Source organism: Lissotriton helveticus, chromosome 1_2 (genome assembly GCF_964261635.1).
Source record: "Lissotriton helveticus chromosome 1_2, aLisHel1.1, whole genome shotgun sequence".
NCBI lineage: Eukaryota > Metazoa > Chordata > Amphibia > Caudata > Salamandridae > Lissotriton > Lissotriton helveticus.
Window position 1 is genome coordinate 387,914,912 of NC_136058.1, and position 8,315 is coordinate 387,923,226.

The 8,315-nt window shown below is 40.7% G+C and overlaps 1 long non-coding RNA gene across 2 annotated transcripts; it reads right to left on the reverse strand.

Moving 5' to 3' along the window:
* Positions 1-371: 371 nt before the first annotated feature.
* Positions 372-6,704, reverse strand: LOC144806160 (uncharacterized). 2 transcript variants are annotated; one of them, XR_013605709.1, is made up of 2 exons: positions 6,144-6,704; positions 372-2,964 (listed from the first exon to the last, which is right to left on the reverse strand). It is a non-coding gene; the product is annotated as an uncharacterized LOC144806160 (long non-coding RNA). The 2 variants fall into 2 exon arrangements; XR_013605707.1 differs by having other exon boundaries at positions 372-2,991.
* Between the last annotated feature and the right edge of the window lie 1,611 nt (positions 6,705-8,315).

The following is an 8,315-nucleotide window of genomic DNA, read 5'->3' on the forward strand; positions in this document are numbered from 1 at the left end:
GATTTAAAGTCGCCAGACTGTTTACTTACCTGATTTAACGTCGCCAGACGGTTACTTACCTGATTTAAAGTCGCCAGACTGTTCCCTAACTCTTGGGACCAATTCTATCTATACTTCCTGACGGTATACCTTGTGTCTCCCGGCAAGGCGTTCTATGGGGGTCGGCGGTACACTTAAGGTGCACCGACGATATTTACTAGTCTTAATTCAGATAGGAGCTGTCTGATTAGAACATTTGGGAGTTCCTTCCAGCCATAGGCTACACAATCTTCCATTTCTCAGTAACCTGCTAGAAGGGTCCACTCACCTGCTAACCTGCCAGTATCTGGTTGAAAAGAAAGGTTAGTCCTGTCATGGAAACAACACTCAAATATGCAACTGGGGTCCCTTTATTTGACATTAGAATAGAATAACAAAACATTATAACAATGATATATGTATGAGCAATACAGTAGGAAATTATTACTGCAGGTGGAGATCTACATGAAGAATGCTCTATATAGAATCATGGCATACACATAGCTAAAAGGAAAGTGATTATTAATGGTATATATTAGAAACATTTTAAGAACACCTCACCCTATCAAGAAGGGTCCAACTCTCTGTCCTTCTCTGGTGGAACTTAGGACTCTGTCCATCACCATGGCATCACCACCAACGGCTGCTGTCTGTTTCTCTCTCTGGTGGAATCAAGGCTCTCTCCTTCTGCACCATCACCAACGTGCTAACTTCACTCCACTGGTTCAATTACTCCAAAAGCTCTCCAACTCTTCCATCTAACTGGCAACTGCTTCAACACATTCTGACTTCTCCACTGCTGTAAATCATTTAACTGTTCTCTTCTCTTCCAAGATCCATCTAACTGTTCTCTTCACTCCCAGAATCCATCTGACCGTTCTCTTCTCTTCCAAGATCCATCTGACCGTTCTCTTCCCTTCCAAGATCCATCTGACAACTCCGCCTTTCTGCACTTTGATAATATAGAGTGCTCTCTACTCATGGAAATTTCCAGTCTTAGGCCAACCCCCACCAAATTCCTGTACCAGCCTCTGGCTTCTCACGCCGCCCGCAGTGGCCATCTGCATGTTGCGTCTTCTACCAGAGAGCAAAATACATTCTTTCGATAAGGGCCGGTCTCAACCGGTTTTCCTCTAGCACACAACAGGCTTAACTGTAAATATCACCTCTGCTCTGCAAGCGTCTCATAAGCAGAGGCAACTATCTAAAATGGATGAGACAGCCATACAAGATGGCTGTCCTATGGTTTTCGGGCCTTCAGGCCTAACTAAGGGGAAAAGGGCACAGAATCATGCTAAAGCCAATAGGCAAACCTACAAATAGGCTAAAATAGAGGATTCATAGCAATATACTGAGATGACATGCCAAAGCCAATAGGCAAAACCTTACAAATAAGCTGAAATAAGGGAAAAGTAATATACTGAGATGGCAGTGGACTATTAGTCATCACTAATCCAAAATAGGGCAAATTATCTGGGCGGTACATTCCACCCTGACTCATAGTCCACTAACATTGAAGAATATAGGGAAATTATAAAGATACATCATCTAAAATAAATCAAAGCATCAGGTAACCACCCTAGAAACTAATCTCACTGACCTCTATCCAGGGTCCATTGATCAAAACAACAATTGAATAGTAGGAAAACAAGAATAACCCCATGCCTACAAAATAGCTGGTGTAGTACTATGCATATCAAGCAAAAAAATCTAAGAAAATTATCTAAATGCGGTGTATATATTCTTCTACGAGATAAACCAGACATGAATCAGCTGTCCAGAAATCCCTGTAGCTAAAATAGCTAAAATAATAGATTTGAATTCAGAAAACAAAGTAATAGTAGACCACGCCAAAGACAATAGGCAGCAGTCATAATTCATTTAACTCAAGGAACAGTTTGCACCTAATCCCTCCATATCAATCTGTAGAGGACATGTGTGCACCATCATTCACAACACTGCTTTCTATTCTTTAGCAAAACTGTTATACAAATAAGTGAGAGATAGATAAATGCAAAGTCAATATATATCAATGATAAAATAGCGAAGCATACTAAAATCAGGACATCATGATGGTAATTGATGTATATCACAGGGCATTAGATTTCAAAAGCAGCTTACTAATTATATTACACCCCATGACTCTCAAACATTAATACAAAAACATTTGTGAATCAAAAAGGCTCAACCATCAAAAAGGCACTGCATCTTTAAATTTGTAACTGGATTCATAGTCAAACAACAGGGCAGAAAAAGGAAATTTATCATTGGGGCCCTGTATCTGTTGAATCATCATCTTAATAAAGTCCAAAGTCCATTGAACATTCGCTGAAAGGCAAAATCATGGGCACAAGATTGCAGGCCAAACTGAAAACCATATTAATGAAGGGAAAATCCACATTGCAGATTACTTATGTGATGAAATGTAAAACATAACATTTTTAAATGATGGTTCATTTCAGGACTTCACTACATGAATGGGGAAAAATGATCATTATGAAGCAAATCAAATATGTCGAATTTCAGATCATTAAAATTGCAAATTTAACTGCCAAGGCAGTCAACTGAAGATTTTAATTTTGAACCTAAAAAGGATTTTATTAAAAGTGTCTCTATCAAAAAGAAAGTTCTCTTCTTTTGTAGAAAAAGGAAAAAAATTAAAGCAGTTCCAACAGTTCTCTAGTGTGCAAGACACACCGCTCTAAAGTTATTTATTTCTTTGCCAGGGAGGAATCCCATCTGATCTTGTCATCCATGGAACATCAGCCATCCGCCGTAAGACACCGCTTCTCGCCATCAGCTCCGGTGTAGTCTGGGTCCAAGCTGGTTCCGCATTTCAGAAAATAACAAACTAACATAAGAAATTGAAAATAAGAAAGACAAAACAACAAACAGGGTGGGGCAAGGAAGGGCACCATCAATCGCACCACAGCACAACCCAGCAACCTGAAACGCGAGACAAGCATCACTCATCTCATAAAAGGGAAAAAAAAACTTCAATTCAAAATCACAATTTGTTTTTTATATGTCCCTCTAAGAACCCTGTAATTTATATAATCCTACTATGAGTTTGTGGAATAGTTTAAGAAAACTACCTACATTATAGTCTCTAAATTTGTTTGGGCAAAATCTAATTTTTCTTACACAAGTCAGAGGGGCTGGGGAGATAACTTCGCTACGGTCTCACTCCTTGCTCACCTACCCCTCCCTTCAGAGCCGTCTGCGTCCCGGGGCTGGCTCAGTTTCAATCATAAACAAAGCTCCACGGACAAAAATTGAATCATGGCCAAGGAAGCCTCTACTCGCTCCAAGGCCCCCCTCCTTCACAAAATGCTCTGGGAACAGGCCTGAGTTATCTTTTCAAGGTTAAAACAACACGTTCGTCCAGCTATTCACTGCTCTGGAGTTTCTCACACATTTTTAAATGAAACTTCATGCAACTGTTATATTCTTTTCGTCTTAGACAAGCACAGTTTTTCTCTAACTAATTTAAGCAAGTTACAAGCTATTATTTTTCTATAGCCTTATGAAAAATTAACTTAATATTCTAACATTATTAACAGCTAGAGGGCAAGACATTTAAACTGAATACTTGTTAGCTGAAAAGCAAAACAATTAGTAACAGTCAAAAATTACATGTTTAACACAACATCAATTTGAGAAAGGGAAGAAATATTTCGTAATTGGGGTTACCAAATTAACTTCTGTTTATGAAGAAGGCATTCTGCATTTTCAGTGACAGAAACATGGGCATTTCTTTAGCATGCAAATTAACACACAAAAGGGCAATTTACTTCATGGTAAAACATATAATACATTTCTTTTTTTTTTATGAATTCACACAGCTAGTCACACCCAATTAATTGCTGCTGCTCACAAGGCCATGCATTTTGCATTTGAAAAAGAATTTGAGTTTAATATTTTCCTGCACGTACCAATTAAAATTCCTTCATTAAATGTTACTCTGAAACTATTCGTGTGAGCCTTCTGCAGCCTAACTGACCTCTGAGTCAGGCATAATAAATCCTTTTTTCAAAGGCAGGTGTACGTATATCAAGCAGCATGTTTAATGAACACTGTTTTTTTTCTCCGTGCAAGATGTTACCTTTCTATCAGCAGCCTGTCAAAGCACATAGGCAAACCCTGCACTAAATGCAAATTTAAACTAATATAAGGGATGGTAGTGTATCAAAGTCATCACTAACCAAAATAGAACCCAATGTCCACCCTTGACTTTATACACGAACACCAAAATGAAAGAGAAATCTGGTAACTAATTAAAAAGCAAATCAAATCATCTTTAATCCAAACATTCACTGACTTTTGGTGTCAGCTCATGGAAACATGCATATTTAAACGGCATATTAAAACAAACACTGCCATTCCAATTCAAGGTATTAACCCTGTAGGCAGCTCAAACACCATTCCACCCCAATAGCTGCAGACACATGGGGAATCCAAAAGCTCATCTTTCACGTACTCGAGCACACATTATTTTTTTTATTTTTAAAACACATTTTTTCCCCGAACAGACGGAAAGGATCCAGCCCTTCCCTGCTCATCGGAACAAGTCATACATAAGCCATATTTACAAGGCACTATTCATAAGAAAATTCAACAAACTTCTCACAAGCCTTAATCACAAGGCGCTATTCACAAGTAATTCAACAAACTACTCACAAACCTTAATCACAAAGCGCTATTCACAAGGTTCACCAATCTGATTCAGAAGATGCTATTCACAAGGTTCACAAGCCTTAATCACAAGGCGCTATTTACAAGGAACCCAACAAGTTATTCATAAGCCTTATTCACAAGGCGCTATTTACAAGGAACTCAGCAAGTAATTCATAAGCCTTATTTATAAGGCGCTATGTACAAGGAACTCAACAAGTTATATTACAGAATACATTTCACACTCAATAATGCATAAGCCACGCAGCAAGCTATGTACAAGATTTTTATACAGAATACATTTTATAATAATACAAAGAATCCTCTCTCATGCAGGTCTTTCACGGACATTTCTCTCTAGAATACAGTCCACCCTTGCAGCCTAACAACTGTGACATTGCCAAGATATATACCATTTCCCTGTGCACTGAGCCAAGTCATGACGACTCCCTCGCACATTAATCAAGACTGTAACCGTTCAAGAGAAGCCAGTAACTATCAATTAGGGCACTCCCTGCAACTTATCCGAACTGTCGACAACGCCAAATGTAACAACTGGGTTTTTTAGAATAGGTGGCTCATCAATATTGGCCACCTCAACCGTCACGCAAACACACTCTTCTCAGGCCACTATTTACAAGATAATTAGAGGACTCACCTGAGAAGGCGATTATTAGCTATTTACAAGCCTGTACAAGTAGGAATATAACTAACATCTAAGGGATTCCCTATCTTATATTTACTCACCTGATTTATAGTCGCCAGACTGTTTACTTACCTGATTTAAAGTCGCCAGACTGTTTACTTACCTGATTTAACGTCGCCAGACGGTTACTTACCTGATTTAAAGTCGCCAGACTGTTTACTTACCTGATTTAAAGTCGCCAGACTGTTTACTTACCTGATTTAACGTCGCCAGACGGTTACGTACCTGATTTAAAGTCGCCAGACTGTTCCCTAACTCTTGGGACCAATTCTATCTATACTTCCTGACTGTATACCTTGTGTCTCCTGGCAGGGCGTTCTATGGGGGTTGGCGGTACACTTAAGGTGCACCGACGATATTTACTAGTCTTAATTCAGATAGGAGCTGTCTGATTAGAACATTTGGGAGTTCCTTCCAGCCTTTGGCTACACAATCTTCCATTTCTCAGTTACCTGCTAGAAGAGTCCACTCACCTGCTAACCTGCCAGTATCTGGTTGAAAAGAAAGGTTAGTCCTGTCATGGAAACAACACTCAAATATGCAACTGGGGTCCCTTTATTTGACATTAGAATAGAATAACAAAACATTATAACAATGATATATGTATGAGCAATACAGTAGGAAATTATTACTGCAGGTGGAGATCTACATGAATAATGCTCTATATAGAATCATGGCATACACATAGCTAAAAGGAAAGTGATTATTAATGGTATACAATAGAAACATTTTAAGAACACCTCACCCTATCAAGAAGGGTCCAACTCTCTGTCCTTCTCTGGTGGAACTTAGGACTCTGTCCATCACCATGGCATCACCACCAACGGCTGCTGTCTGTTTCTCTCTCTGGTGGAATCAAGGCTCTCTCCTTCTGCACCATCACCAACGTGCTAACTTCACTCCACTGGTTCAATTACTCCAAAAGCTCTCCAACTCTTCCATCTAACTGGCAAATGCTTCAACACATTCTGACTTCTCCACTGCTGTAAATCATTTAACTGTTCTCTTCTCTTCCAAGATCCATCTAACTGTTCTCTTCACTCCCAGAATCCATCTGACCGTTCTCTTCTCTTCCAAGATCCATCTGACCGTTCTCTTCCCTTCCAAGATCCATCTGACAACTCCGCCTCTCTGCACTTTGATAATATAGAGTGCTCTCTACTCATGGAAATTTCCAGTCTTAGGCCAACCCCCACCAAATTCCTGTACCAGCCTCTGGCTTCTCACGCCGTCCGCAGTGGCCATCTGCATGTTGCGTCTTCTACCAGAGAGCAAAATACATTCTTTCGATAAGGGCCGGTCTCAACCGGTTTTTCTCTAGCACACAACAGGCTTAACTGTAAATATCACCTCTGCTCTGCAAGCGTCTCATAAGAAGAGGCAACTATCTAAAATGGATGAGACAGCCATACAAGATGGCTATCCTATGGTTTTCGGGCCTTCAGGCCTAACTAAGGGGAAAAGGGCACAGAATCATGCTAAAGCCAATAGGCAAACCTACAAATAGGCTAAAATAGAGGATTCATAGCAATATACTGAGATGATATGCCAAAGCCAATAGGCAAAACCCTACAAATAGGCTGAAATAAGGGAAAAGTAATATACTGAGATGGCAGTGGACTATTAGTCATCACTAATCCAAAATAGGGCAAATTATTCGGGCGGTGCACGGGTGGACTTTGAAGTAGAAGTATAAGTGTTGATAATTCCTGGAATGAGCCCACGACAATTGACAGCAGGAAGAGACTCCCAAACCCTTGAATGAATTAAAGATATAGTACCTTGACAGTAGCACAAAGTTCAGTTCAGAATATTTCAGAAAGTTGAGGCTGTTGGGTCCCTCTTCCTTTCAGGTGCCGACCACACCAGTGTAAGATCCTCATGCAGCTGAAAGGACCACGCAGAACACAGGCATGAGTTGTAGAGTTCTTAGGTTTATTCCAAGGAAAAAGAAGACGCATCCATGCCACAGCCTGACAAGGACACTGCTCCCCACTCATTTGAAATAACACATTCCAAAGTTCTATGAAACCAAGGCTGTACAGAACCATAGGTGTGATATCATGTGTTGTCATGACAGCTTGATATCTGGAACAATGGACAGATAGGTACTTGTGCCAAGCAGGGACCCTCTCCTCTGGTCAGGGCAAGGGAATTACCCTCTTAAAATAACCCCTGCTCACCCTCTCGGCGGCTTGGCGCGGGCAGTTAAGGCTAGTTCAGAGGCGATGTAAGTTAAGCATTTGTGACTACATATAATAACCCAGTGACTATTTGCCCTACGACCTCCCACCAATCCTTCTTGCCGTCACTCGATTCCTCCTACCAACACAAAGTACTATTGTAAATATTGCGACTGGTGCACTTCTTCTTCACATAGCTGCCACTCTCCCCCTGTACAGAAATGGAGGATGTATCTCCTTAATTGTCGGTCTCTACCGAAACATCATACTGAGCTGCATATGTTGATTGAAGAGCTCAATCCCGATGCTCTTTTCTTAACAGAAACCTGGCTCCAGATAGATAATGACCCGACTATAGCGTGGGTCACCCCTCAAGGATATACCCTCAAACGACTTGATCGTCAGACCGGGAGAGGTGGTGGATTGGCTATAATATATAGAGACAGTTTTGGGTGCCGTGTTACTCCAACCACCTCACCAGCCTGCGAGAGCCTGCACTTCTCGTTAGAATTTTCTCCCACCACCACTTTCTCGGGTATCCTGGTCTACCGCCCTCCTGGCACCCTTAATAACTTTATTACTAAGATAACAGATCTCACTGCAAGTGTTGTGCTGACCTCGCCCAATTTTACTTTGTTCGGGGACTTTAACCTACATCTTGATGACCCCCTCGATACGTCAGCCAACAACCTCCGTTCCAACTTGCAAGCCATTGATCTTTGCCAAAGGGGCCA